At 37.9% G+C, this 13,965-nt stretch overlaps 1 long non-coding RNA gene across 1 annotated transcript in view; it reads right to left on the bottom strand.

Annotated features, from left to right (window-relative positions):
• Positions 1-309: 309 nt before the first annotated feature.
• LOC127529566 (uncharacterized) overlaps positions 310-13,965 on the bottom strand; it is a 71,472-nt gene continuing 57,816 nt past the window's right edge. The window contains exon 2 of the long non-coding RNA XR_007936191.1: positions 310-374. This is a non-coding gene — a long non-coding RNA (uncharacterized LOC127529566). The remainder of the gene's footprint in view (positions 375-13,965) is intronic.

Here is a 13,965-nt window from a genome sequence, read left to right as displayed (position 1 = left end):
TCTGACTCCTCTTTTTTGTGTGCTATGGGCTTTGTGTAGCGCCTGCGTCTGACTCCTTTTTTTTGTGTGCTATGGGCGCGTTGCCTCATTTCTTATTTCTGTTAGTGGAGGGGGGCTTTGTGTAGCGCCTGTGCACCATGTCTCCTGCGATTTCTGTTAGTTGGAGGGGGGCTTTGTGTGGTGCCTGCGCACTATGTCTTTTGCGTCCACGGGCAGGTCCCTGCGTCCATATCCGGTTTACCATTCTCGTTTAGTAATATGGATGCCCAGAGGGGGCTGGGCAGTCTCGTGGTCTGGAACTCCTGCAGATTTTATTTTTTGTCTCCAGCCATCTGGAGTTTTTTTGTTTTTTCTGTCCTCCCTGGCCATTGAACCTTACTCTTATTCTATGTTAATTAGTGCTGTCTTATTTTAATTCTTACTTTGTCTTTTTTTCTCTTTTCTTCATCATGTAAAGCACTTTGAGCTACATTATTTGTATGAATATGTGCTATATAAATAAATGTTGTTGTTGTTGATGTACACAGAAGCACCCACCATGTCTCATTAGTCCAAAAGTATATCTGGGCTTTGCTTGCTGGTTGTTCACCCCACCCTGGTGCTTGTTATAAAATACTTAATTGCTGGTTGAGTAATGTCCTGTGGCCCTGTGATGGAAAAAGCAGGCCTAGAGAAGCAATTAATAAGTTCAAAACACCTTAAAGGCTACAAGTGCTTAATAGAACTGTTTCCACAATTCTTAAATATGAGCACAGGAAAGTTCTTTAGAACAATAAAGTGAGTCACTGAAAGGAACTAGAATGGGAACACTGTATATTTATAGTAATATTTACATTATGGGTATGTGTTTTGGTATGCTGTACGTTGTTTGTTTAGTTAACTTTTCTCAGTTATTCATAATGAGCATTTTCAACATAGATTTTAGCTACCTTTTTAAATTTAAGGTTTATTTTAAGTGCTTAATCAGCTGGTATAAGTTATAGTTAAACCTTTCTGATCATGAATGTGAAGAGCTTGTAACTCATTTACACAGGGTTTAATAATTCATTCAGTATTGTGGTGACAATTCAGCTTACACTAATTGCAGTGGTCATATGAGCAGGAAGTCTAAAAAAGTACAGAGTTCAGTTTTAGGGAGACTAGCTGCTCCTTTGAAATGCAGAAGCAACTTAAGCATTCCAGGGCTAATCTTGCCAGTCCCTATTAATTAAATATGCCAAACTATTTAATATAAAAGCCACAAGATTCCAGTGATATGTAGCCCAACACCTAGCCACATTAAAGCAATTTAGTATTGGCAAATGACCAGAGAGTATTTCTTTTGGTCTATGGAGAAAACATACCAAAATAAGGAGAAAGGCATGAATATATGTTGAGATTTTTGTATGTCTATGTAGGTGTTCCTTTAGACACCCCTTTTTCCTTTCACATCTCACAGACATATAATACAGGTTGATTGCTGACTTAAAACTAGGCTTGTATGAATGGGTGTAGGTTTGTGCAAGAGTGTGTGCCCTGTGACAGACTGGCACCTTGACCAAGGTTCATTCCTTCCTTTTAATGATTTTGCTGGCATAGGCCCTGGCCTTCTACAGTCCTGAAATAATAATAAGATTATAACAAAATTCTATTTTCTTCTTGTGCTTGCAAAACTTTTAAGTTTATTATTTTTTACAGTTTGTAATGCATTACATTTATGCATTAATGTGTTAGGCAACTATCTTTATTGTGTTTGACTGTTGAGTGTTTAGTTGATCCTTCTATTACAGAAAACTTTTATTACATTATTGCTATTATACTCGCAAGCTCTCACAAATTAAACATGAATACAAATGTATTTAAGCAATTAATGTTATACAGTAGATAGTTATTATTGTTCTTTTACTATTGCCCCGACTTTATTATAGCTGAATTATTGATAAAATTATTATTACTGTTCTACAAATTGTTCTTTACTGCAAATCTCCTTATTTTTGAAATGTTACACTTAATTTCTCAGTAAATTTTCACATTCACGATTTCTTAGCAAAAAAGGGCTTAATAAATTCAGACGCACTAGGTGCTGAATAATAAAATAAATACATGTCTTTTTGCCATTAGAACGAGGTTATAAGTGTTAGATCTGGTTTTTATTTATTTTATGCATGTAATGAAAACATTGAAATTGAACTAAACTTAAGAGGTAATTTCCATTATTAGGATCATAAAGAGAATGGTAATCATCCATACTTAAAGTCCTAAAAAGTTTTATACAAAAGTGCTCACACTTAAGAATTTTAACCAGTTGGTCCAATAAAACATGTGAACACCTTTAAAAAAAATCCCTCAAAAAATTGAAAACAAATACTAATGCTGTACTGTAGTAGTACTAGGGTGTTGTACAGTGTTAGCCATTATGGATGTAATGAGAAGTCGAGCAAAATGACACCTTTTATTTGCTAACTAAAAAGATTACAATATGCAAGCTTTCAAGGCAACTCATCTTTCCTGAAGAAGGGGTCCGAGTTGCCTCGAAAACTTGCATATTGTAATCTTTTTAGTTAGCCAATAAAATGTGTTATTTTGCTTGACTTCTCATTAATGTTGTATCCTGTAAAGAAGCTGGCACCACACAAATCAGAAGATAGGTGAATTATTCATTAATGAATGAAAGCAAACATGAAGGTTTCCTTATTATCAGCTAACAGTTTCTGGGTAAAGCTAAACAAGGAGCTTTGAGATAATCATGACAGGAAGACAACAGACAAATTTATTTGAAGGCCATTTTATAAGCTACAGGGAAAAGAAAAGGATTTGGATGTTTTTGTGTGGAGCCAGGAATAGACTGAAAAGATAACAAGGTCTGTAGCCATGTTACTTCAGTGATTCCAAACTTCTGCAGCTACTGAAATGGAAAGGTTAAAGTATCTTTGCTTTTAAAGTTTTAGTGAAATTCAAGGCAAAAGGTTTGCATGACATTAACAGTACAATTAAAAGTACACATAAATAATAATTATTAGTCAGGCATTAAAGATGCATCAGGAGTACCTTAATGAAAAAACAGCTAATTTGTCACAACAGGCAATGTTCTAACAAAGCAGGATTCACAGAGGACGTGCTCAGACCAAAAACTATAAAAGCATCAAGCAATGTTGAATTTAAACACCCACAAAATAATAAAATGAACACGAGCCATCCACTTGTTTTCTTAACCCACTTATTCCATGGAAGGATTACAAAGACGTGGATCTAATACTATCAACTTCCAGTGTAATGCAGAAACCAACCATGTATAGGATGCCAGACTCATGCACAAAATCACAGTCATTTGTGCAGGGCCAATTTACAGCCATCTATCACCCTAATGTGCATGATTTTGGGATCTGGAGATGAGAGAATTGGAGTACGTGGAGAAAAGCAGCACAGCTAGGATAGGCCCCCGAGTTTAAAACCTCATTGTTCTTGTGGAGGCTGTACAATTATTTCATACATATATATATATCTCAAGATGTTCATGCACAGTAGGTTTAGTTTACAACTCTGTATTGGACAAAGATAAAAAGAACATAAACATTACAGACAAGATGAGACCATTGGTTGTGCAAAGCTTGTTTGGTTTGGGAGTATGGCTGTGTACAGAAGTGCACTAATACAGACAAGATGAGACCATTGGTTGTGCAAAGCTTGTTTGGTTTGGGAGTATGGCTGTGTACAGAAGTGCACCCTGGAATGGACTAGAGCATTGTTCAGGTTTGGAGCCTGACTTGTACTCAAAGCTGTCAGGAAAAGCCAAAGCCCCCTTTACCCTGTAATGGAATAAGTGCTTTTGGAAAATGTATACATTATTTGTATTCCTAGGTTGTGTACCATGGTTTCTAATTGCTTTTTTGAACACTTTGTGGAAGTGCTCACAATTAAGTAAATGTAGACTCATTGACAGTGATTCCCATGACAAGCAGAATGGTATTATGTACATGTGACAATACATTTGAACTTTAAATATATATATAAGAACAAAGGATCTCCATCAGCCTCTCCAAAACATGACACAGGACAGAACATGTGATAAGTTGTTTGTCTCATCTTTTTAGCTATTTAACAGTCTATATGATGATTTACTGCTTTTCTTATCTAGGGAGTATAAAACCTAAAGGAATGGCTTTGTTAGCCAGAGATGTTTCACTTGAATATTGAGTTCACTTGTCTCTCTCCAATGGATCTGTTTAGAAAACATCAGTTTTTCTAGTTTTTCTTCAAAGTTAATGAATTGAAATTCAATGAATGACCTAAAATGGTAAAAGGTATGCAGTAGACTGTCAGGGATTTAAATTTAAAGTTTAGTTAGGAAACAGTGAAAAAAAAGGAAATTTCAGAATATTACAAATGGGCCTTCTTCTTGGAACAACTAATAGGTTACAACCTACAAATGTTCTTTAGCAATTAAAGTAAATTAAGCCTTGCAAGTTAAAGGAAACAGTTTGCACAGGTGTCCCAACTTCTGCTGATCACTTAAAACCCTCTTTCTGTCTTAAAGCAGAGTTAGAACAAATTGTGTTACAGTGGAACCTCTAGATACGAGTTTAATTCGTTCCAGCACTGAGCTTGTATAGCGAATTTCTCGTATCTAGAACAAACGTCCCCATTAAAAATAATGGAAATCCAGTTAATCCGTTCCGCATCCCAAATATATTAACATAAAAATCAATTTTCCTAACAAATAAAACTGATAAATTATATATACTGTAGTCTACCTTTAATAAATAACACTGGTAAATAATATAACTGATTATTAAAAGAATCAAAACAGGTGTCCAAAGTGCAGTAGAGCATTCAATAAATCTTTAATCCTTAAAACAGTTGTGAAGTGGAGGTTTAAAGTACATAAGAATAACAATCCTTTAACACGAGGTTAAAACGTCAACAGGAAGCAGTCTTCAAAAAAACAGATGACAATCCCCGGTGCTTCTTCTCTGTTAGCGTCTCACCTGCTTCTCCCATGCGGGCTCTGCAACAGGCGAGACACTTAATGCAGCTGACCTTCTCTACACTGTCCTGCTTCAGCTGTTTGGCTCGCCTGTTCAGCTACACGCGAGCCTGTACTCGCTCGCTCTCTCGCACCGACTTCCTACTGCTGCGGATTCCTGCCTCCTTCTGCAACCTCCGTTCTCTCTCCTCTCCTCTCTTTTCTTTTACTTCTTCTCCCCCTTAACCGGCTCGCGCTTCTCTATATATATGCGGGGAAGACATGGCAGCTGCTAGGGTTACCACTTTTAATACAAAAAAATAAGGGACGCATACGTATTGATTCAAAACGGGACGCGCAATTTCATTCTCAAATACTGGACGATTCCGTATTTTAAAGGACGGGTGGCAACCCTGCCCAGCCCATCAGCCACAGGACAAATCATGGATGTGGGCAGTTTCCCACCTGTGCACTTAGGTGAGAAACGCAGACACCGCAGATCGCCCTGCGGCTCGCTACAGCTACCACGCCCCCTCGCTAAGCCGCGAGCTATACCCACAGCCTGGCTCGTGGCTCGTTACGTGAGCCAATGCTCGTATTTAGATCTGAATTTTTCGCTCATACTTTCCTCGTATTTTGAATTTCTCGTATACAGAGGTGATCGTATCTCGAGGTTCCACTGTACTACACCCTCTACACCGTAGAAAGTTGTACATTTTAGTGATAATGGCAAGAAAACTGCAATTAACAAATGAAATGAGACAAAGCTTTATTACCCTTAGAAGTGTCAGTGAGTATGGTGTCCGACACATTCCAAAGGAAATTGGAAACTGGAAGAAACTCTGATAGGAAGAGATCTGGTAGACCCAAAGTCGCAACCCAATCAAAGGACAAGTTTCTGAGGGTCAATAGTTTGTGATGTGACCTTACAGCACAACAGCTTCAAGCACAGCTTAACAGTGGTCAAAACAAGTCTCAGTTTCTACTGTAAAGAGGAGACTATGTGCTGCAGGTTTGACAGAGTGAGTGGCAGTAAGAAAGCCATTCCTTAAAGGACAAAATAGGGCCTTGAAATACCAGCTGTCGACTACTGTAGACTGGAAGAAAGTCTTTTGGACCGATGAATAAAAATTTGAAATCTACGGTTCATCGTAGGGTGTTTGTATGCCATCAAGTTGGTGAAAGGATGGCTCCTCAGTGAGTGACACCAACTGTCAAGCATGGAGGAGCAAGTGTGATGGTTTGGGGTTCTTTTGCTGGAGGCAGAGTTGGAGACTTGCACAAAGTGACTGGCATTCTGAATCAAAAGGGTTACCATAGTTTGGCTGTTATATCGGCAAAAAGTGGTTACTTTGATGAATCAAAAATTATAATAAAATTTTGTACACTTAAACAATGGCAAAAAAGTAAAGAAATCATTATTTGTTCTATGCCAGTGTAATATTGCCCAAGTAGTACTTCAGAGGGTGTGGTAACACAGTCTTTTTCAACTCTGTTTTAAGACAGACACTACATTTTTCAACACTGATGGACTTGTTAATAAAAGGTTAGTAGGTGACATTACATTGAACTGTTGCAGCATCAGGAAAAAAATGTTTGAAGCTGTGGAGCATGTAAAACTGCATTTTGCATGATGACAGGGCATACCACATTATCAAACAAAAGCTTTTTTCAAAAACAATGGAGTTGTTGTTTTACACATCCTCTTCCTCTGTATTTACCAGATCTCACTTCTGAATGAGTATTCATGTGTTGTCCGCTCCCATGCACACAAAATATACCCCTAAGACTTAAGACAAAATCAAGCCTATTCGATTTTATCGAATCGAGTAGCAGACTAGTTGGAGTAAGTGACTGAACTTGTCATATTATGTGATAGGCTTGACAAAAGTACACCGCCAATTGTCTTCGATTTCGTAGGATTATGTTAATGAAAGCTATTGTGTCATGGTCTTAACTCAAAAAAAAAAAAAAACCTCAACATTGTACGTACTGTATTTCTTCTGACCCAGATTATCCCAAATGTATCTAGATTTATGTCATCAGGTACCTGTTTCACTTAGTCACAGGTTTTGGGAAGTCTCCTGCGCAGTCTTTTTCAGTACAATCTTTATTTATCAGATAATCTTGATTTCACAAAAGTTCTTAATTCTTTTAACAACTATTTCTGAAGTAACAGCCAATGGGACATTACTGTTTAATGAACGATTGTTTGTGACATTTCGTAGTTACATTGCTTAAATGAATGAATCCTAACCCATCTTCCATAACACAGTGGGAAACATGTTATTTTTCCTGAAATTAAAAAAGATTTAATCTACCTACGGAAGCGTATTAGGGCCACGACGAAGAAGAAAAAATAAGGACACAGTGAAGAAAATAAAGTATTTGTCGAGAATAAAGTCGACATGTTGACTTTATTTTCGACATTTCCACTTTATTCTGGACATTTCTACTTTATTCTCACCATTTATGTCGAGATTAAAGTCGACATGTTGACATCGTAAACTGAAATTTATCTTAAAATGAATTTGTAATTCACTAGATTTTCTCAAACCTTGGTATAGGTTAATGTAGCTCATTAAATGCTTTGTGTCAAGTGTTCCACGAGCCGTGTTAATCGGTATGTGCTTCTTAAACTGATTTCCTCTTGCACTGAGGAGGCACAGGCAGCAATCACCACACAGAATACATTAATTTCATGATATTCCTGCTCCCTGAACATTTAGAATACTAAGGTAAATATTTGATGTAATTTTCATGATGAAATGCATTAAAGAATGTATTAAACACGTGGGGGTATGGTGGCGTGGAGGTTGCACTGCTGCCTCGCAGGAAGGGGGTCCCGGGTGTTCCCTGCCTTGAGTTTACATGTTTTTCTGGTGGGTTTACTCGGTGTGCTAAAGTTTCCTTTCAAAGTCATGTAGGATGTGGGGTTTTGTTATGCTATATTGACCCTAGTATATGTGTTATTCGTATTCTCCCTGCGATGTACTGTCGCCCCACTCTGAATTTGCTCCTGCCTCACACACGATGCTTGCTGGGATGGGCGCAACCCTGAATGGATGGCATAATTAAACAGGTATAACGAAGATTTTTTTTAAGTACTGAACACTCCGGGGTCTAAGTTTATAACTAGTTTTAATTTCACAAATATGTTTGTCTTGTGGTGATTGGTTATGTGGAGAAAGAAAAATAAGGATAGGGACTGGGGTTTTGGTACGTCAGATAGAGACAGCATGCATGCAATAAAGAAAGCCCGCTCAGAAGAAAATCCATTGAATTCTGTGTTCGTGTCTCCGACCACCAGATCACGCAACCCAACATTTACACAATATTTCAGTTAAACCTGTGTGATACCCATTCATATATCCAGTTTTTTGGAGCCTCGTCACACCTGCCATAAAGTTCTCTACACTGAATGTAGACCTGGCGACCCCATACTGCGAGGGAGCAGCACTACCGCCACACCACCGTGCATGTTTAATACATGCTTTAATGCATTTCATCATGAAAATTACAGTTGTGCTTGAAAGTTTGAATGTTTGATTGAGTACTTATTCTTGATCCTGAGTACCAGTACCAGGATCATGTAACATGAAATAATGAATCGGTATTGGCCATAAAAAAACCTGATCAGAGCATCCCAACTTTAAAAAAAACAAAAAACACAGTAATACAGAGAGGATGAAAGAACCTAACACAGATCAATCAGAGTTAATATAATATCACCTTACATTATGCCGTATACAGAATTATCCCTAAATCTCTTAAGTACATAATGCTTCAGTGTCCAGAACAATCAATCTTTAACTTATCAACTTTCAAAAGTACTTTATACTGTGCTTTATGGCACCAATTCCTTTGCTAGACAGTAAGGGCTTATTTTATGCCATAAGACAGGATGTGTTGTGTCCAGAGGTGACTCATTAATCCAGGGACCCACCCTTTAACAAGTACAAAGTTAGACTGCCCTATTTTAGTTATACAGATAATATAGTATGTAATTGTGTAACTGTTCCAAGTCCATATCAGGGTTTGGGAGTTGTAGTCTGTGGCTTAAAGGAGTTTAGTGTTAAGTGCAAATCTAGTGTGACTCCTGCAAAACATGAAGCTCTGAATTTCAAAGATTGTACAGTTACTCAAACTTGGTTTTATGCCACTGAGCTTTGGAAGCCCACAGGTAAATGTGAGTTGTTTTTTTTAAAATAACAATAATATACTTAAAAAATGTGATAATTTTTGAAGTGTATTATGTCAAACAACCCATCTAATCTCGCATATGGCCAACAAGTCTCTTAAGGTTGTACTCACAATGGCAATTCATTCCATGCCTGAGCATGTTTATTTGCATGTAACCCAGCAAAGTCTAGTTTGTTTGACTAGTGTGTATCGCTCTGTGCCTGGACAACCATACCGTGCTCTGGCCTGCTTGGAAGAGGTGGACCCGAGCACGGTTCAGTAGCATTTGGGAACAGTGTAATCACTAAACGTGCCCCATGATGTCAATGATAGTGCAATTCTCATTTCATTCAATATCTTTTGAGTTAAAAACAGGTTTTTTATTCTCACCTTACACATTAATGTAAATTGTAGTTGGTAAGAAATGCAGCAAATTCCTTCCTTAACATCATTAGGCACCGAAAAAATCTTCTTGTACATGCAGCATGATTAACAGCAAGACGCTTTGCTGCACACTCAATAAATCCATAAAAGGGTAGAGCGTTATCCTGCCCTACACAATTCCAAAACAACTACAAAATAAGTAAGATTGTTTTTACATGCGTGTGCAAAGATCTGTGTTCAGATCTTGTTTTGGCTTTACATGAAGTTACATGGTCATGGCGAAAGCGTGCCTGGGCCCAGAACGTTAAGCAGTTTGTAGGAAGGAGGGACAATCAGGTTTGGGCATGATACAGAACAAAATGTTGCCTAGTGTGAGTACACCCTTTGTGTTCCTCTTTAGGCATTAAAAATACTCTGTGCAAGAACCAGAAATACCTGTGTTTCCATTGTAAATGGCACCAACCTCCGCCTCAAAGGTGTTAATTAAAACTACTTTGATTTTTCAACAATGCAAGCTAAATGGCAGAAATGTTTGGCTCCATAATTTTTAAATTACTATGTGACCTTCACCCAGCTTGGTGTTCCAGATGCTTCCTGCAGAACGGGTCACATAACTGCTTTAAGGATTATAGTGAACTGTAAAAACAGAAAGAAGCAATTAAACAGGCAGACATTGGCTTTTACATTTCACAGTTTTAGTACAGTAGATAGATAGATAGATAGATAGATAGATAGATAGATAGATAGATAGATAGATAGATAGATAGATAGATAGATAGATAGATAGATAGATAGATAGATAGATAGATAGATAGATAGATAGATAGATAGATAGATAGATACTTTAGGGCCCTATGGAAACCATTTTATTTTTTCACAAATTCCATTTTGTTTTGTTTTTTTGATTTTTGGTTTTCACCGTTTTGTTTTTCCTTGATTTCTGATTTTTGGGTTTTTGTGGTTTTTTTTTCTGTAAGTAGCAACAGCTACAACAAAACAAACAATAATGAAATAGCACTTTACAATCCTTTTAATGAAACAGTACACTAGCACAACTGAACCTTATTTTGCAGTTCTATTCATCAGGTAGGAGCCCAGATCCTCCATGATGGTGTATGCTGAGACTGCAGTAGGACAGTGAGTGCCCTCACAGAATTGTAAGAGCTGTTACTAGTTTGATGCATCCTTCTGAGATAAAAGTGAACTTCACTTTTAGGGTCTAGGATATCTGTTACAGCCTGGGCTGATTTGTTCTCGGCCGGAAATAACTTTTTGTAGAGGTGAACATGTTAAGTGAGGTACCCTACTGATTTGAAACAGCTATTCCACCTGGTGTTTCCTGCCTCGGGGGTTCCTGGCAGGCTTCTTGAAGAAGGCAGACTTTACCCACATCACCAGTGATGTAGCCTCACTAAAGTATTTATAGTGCCGGCAGGTCTCTCCCACCAAAGTGATGACATGACACAAGCAGGTTGAATGTACACTGTTAGGCATAACCCCTTTTAAAACTTCCTGGAATGCTTTCAGACAGTATGATGTATTGTCTGTAACCACTGCTAAAATGTCATTAAGATCCAGCTGATTGTTGTGAAGGGACTGAAGTGCTGCCTGTGAAAATGTGGAGAAGTTGCAGCTCTCAATAAAGATAACATCTGCCAAAAGTACTGGTCTTCAGTACCTGTAATTGTAATTATGTAAATTATTTCTAACTAGTCATTAAGCCCGGTACAATAACAGGCGCTAGAACAGTAGTGCATAAATATTAGTAGGAACTGTCTATATTAAATGGCAAGGGACTTTGACCTCATTCTTTTTGTTGGTCGTATTTTTCTTTGTCTTTCAGCCTTTCTTTTGTTGATGTTTACTTGCTGAGCTGACCGTTCTTCTTGGGCTGCCGCTGTGTATTGTGTGTCTTTAATTTTCTGTGACAGTAATACTGTCTTGTACGTCCGTAATATACCTTTAATTTTCTGTGGCGGTAATACAGGCGTGCGCGTCGGTACTATGCTTTTAATTCTCTCTGACAGTAGTACTGGCTTGTATGTGGTTGTAATATGCGTCATTGTATTGTGTATCTTTAATTTCCTCTCGCAGTAATACTGGTTTGTATTTCCGTAAAACGCCAGTAACTTTCTCTGACATTAATATCACGCATCGCACCGTGCCCCGCGCATGCGCAGTTCACCAGAAGACACACACACACGGACACCTGGACGCACACAGAGATTTTATTAAAGAGGATGGTCCTTAAACCTCAAATGTTTACAGATTGAAAATGTGCATCATTACATCTATAGCTTCATCTACTGCATATCTTAAAATAATTACAAAGCAAAAGCAAACTAATCTGCAAGATGCTAAATCCGGGAATTAAACAGAGAAAAAGAAAGAGAGACCCGCTTTTAAGGGCTTGTGGACAAGCCTGCTCTTCTGCCCAGGTTTGTAGGTGCCGAGTTTATAATAGAAGAGTCAAATGTGGACCTTGCATGACAGTTTAACAATCTCTAATTTTCTCTTTCTGTGATCCTCACAAAGTTACTTAAATTGGCACAATCTTAATTTGTAACGGCCGACCCCTTACCCAGCCAGCAGCTACACTACCAAGACTTGTGGCCTGAGGCTAACCTACATATACCAAGCCGTACCTCTAACAAATAATATTTTCCCCTCAATCGATGGTGAATCACAAGCACACAAAAGCAGGTATGTCAAATAAGTGAATAAGTATATTAAATGAAACACAATAACAAAACACTACTGCACATTCCCCACGTAGAAAATATATATATATAGATATGTATATCCCTCCACCAAAGCTACAACGTGAAAACACCATATATATAATAACAAACCCTCCCTTACCCCTGTAACGTATAACACACACAACACAAATAACAATAATGGATGAATACGGAAATGACAATGATCGTGAACTTGAGTCTGGGTATATTACTGTCCTGAATACGGATGACTGGTCAACAAAGAATGGATGTGTTTGAATCTCCTGGAATAATGGAACAATTTCACCGTGTTTCTTCGGCATGTGGTGGATAATGAAGTCCAACCCCGGGGTCTCTGGCGATGATTGAATTGAAGTAAATCCGGCGGAATGAAAAACACACTGGATACAAAACGCGATGTGAAAAATAGCAGGTAATGGTGGTTCGTTGTTGTTAATTGAAATCTCCGTCTTTCTCCTTCCCCCTCTCTTTTCCCTCCTGATCGCTTAAATAGTAAAGAGCCGGATGTAATTGATTGTGAACAGGTGCTTTCCATCTTGGGGCTGCGGTCTCTCTCCCTCATCCGTCCCCTCTGTATTCATGGGGACAACATTCACTGACACACACATTATAAACAGCAAACAGGACGATGGAAACAAAATGCACTCAGCACATATATTGAAAACATTATTACTATGTAGCCCACTACAAATTCATTAGTATTAATATCACTACTTTTGCTGCCTTTGTCTTTTAGGATAGATTTTTAAATACTCTTAATTATCTACTGGTATAAGGCTTTAAAAATCCTTCTATATTTTGAAATGACTGCCCTTAGACATCCCTAATCATAATCTACAATGTTCAAAAACTGGCTTACCAGAGTGAAGTATAATAGAACTGTTGAGACAGGTTTTTGTTTTCATGCACCAAAAATCTGGAATATTTTACCTATAGATATACTTTAGACTAACATTGTGAACAATTGTAGCCTCCTTAGCACTATAGTTTACCCCATGTTTAACCCTACTGTATGTTATTAATTGTAACAGAAACATGTAATTACCAAAATGTCAACATAAATACTGTAGAAAAGGTATGTCTAGTGTCCACTGCTGTACTGATGCAGATTTAGTACACTTCCTTTGTGTGATATGAGAGACACCAACACATTGTTGCCTGACCTGCAATATTGATGTGCCTGTTCTGTTACTCCAGAGCAAGGCTTAGTGACTTCCACATTTCCCCTAACAGTTGCTGCATTGTGAAAACTGTTTAGGGGCCAATGTCTTGCTTGTACTTGCACTCAAATCAGCGTTACTTTGCCTTTTTGTCGCACAGCTACTGTTCAACCATGGTGAAGCTTCCTGTGCCTGAAATAACCAGGCATATCATGGTGATATGGTTGTTCAGTGCTGTATCGTGCATCTTTTTCACTTTCCATGTCAACATCTGATGACCAATTCACATCATCCACACTATCACTCAATTCAAGCAATGCTTCAGTTTCAGATCCTTCTAAAACTACCTTTACGGCTTTTCGTTTGGTGTTATGTTTTTCATTGGAGTCTCTGCCCCACTCATGAATATTGGTAAGTTATCATAGAGTTAGCATAAAGTGGAAGAACGCATAGAAATCTGATTTTTCACAGCATTAACTTATTTCAATGACTGGGTGGCATCAGAATACGGTCTTGAGAGTTATTTAAGTTTACCACTATAAAGGGTATAATTATA

This window comes from Erpetoichthys calabaricus, chromosome 11 (genome assembly GCF_900747795.2).
Source record: "Erpetoichthys calabaricus chromosome 11, fErpCal1.3, whole genome shotgun sequence".
NCBI classification, from domain to species: domain Eukaryota; kingdom Metazoa; phylum Chordata; class Cladistia; order Polypteriformes; family Polypteridae; genus Erpetoichthys; species Erpetoichthys calabaricus.
Note: the sequence above shows the minus strand (reverse complement) of the source record. Positions and strands in the feature narration are given on the sequence as shown.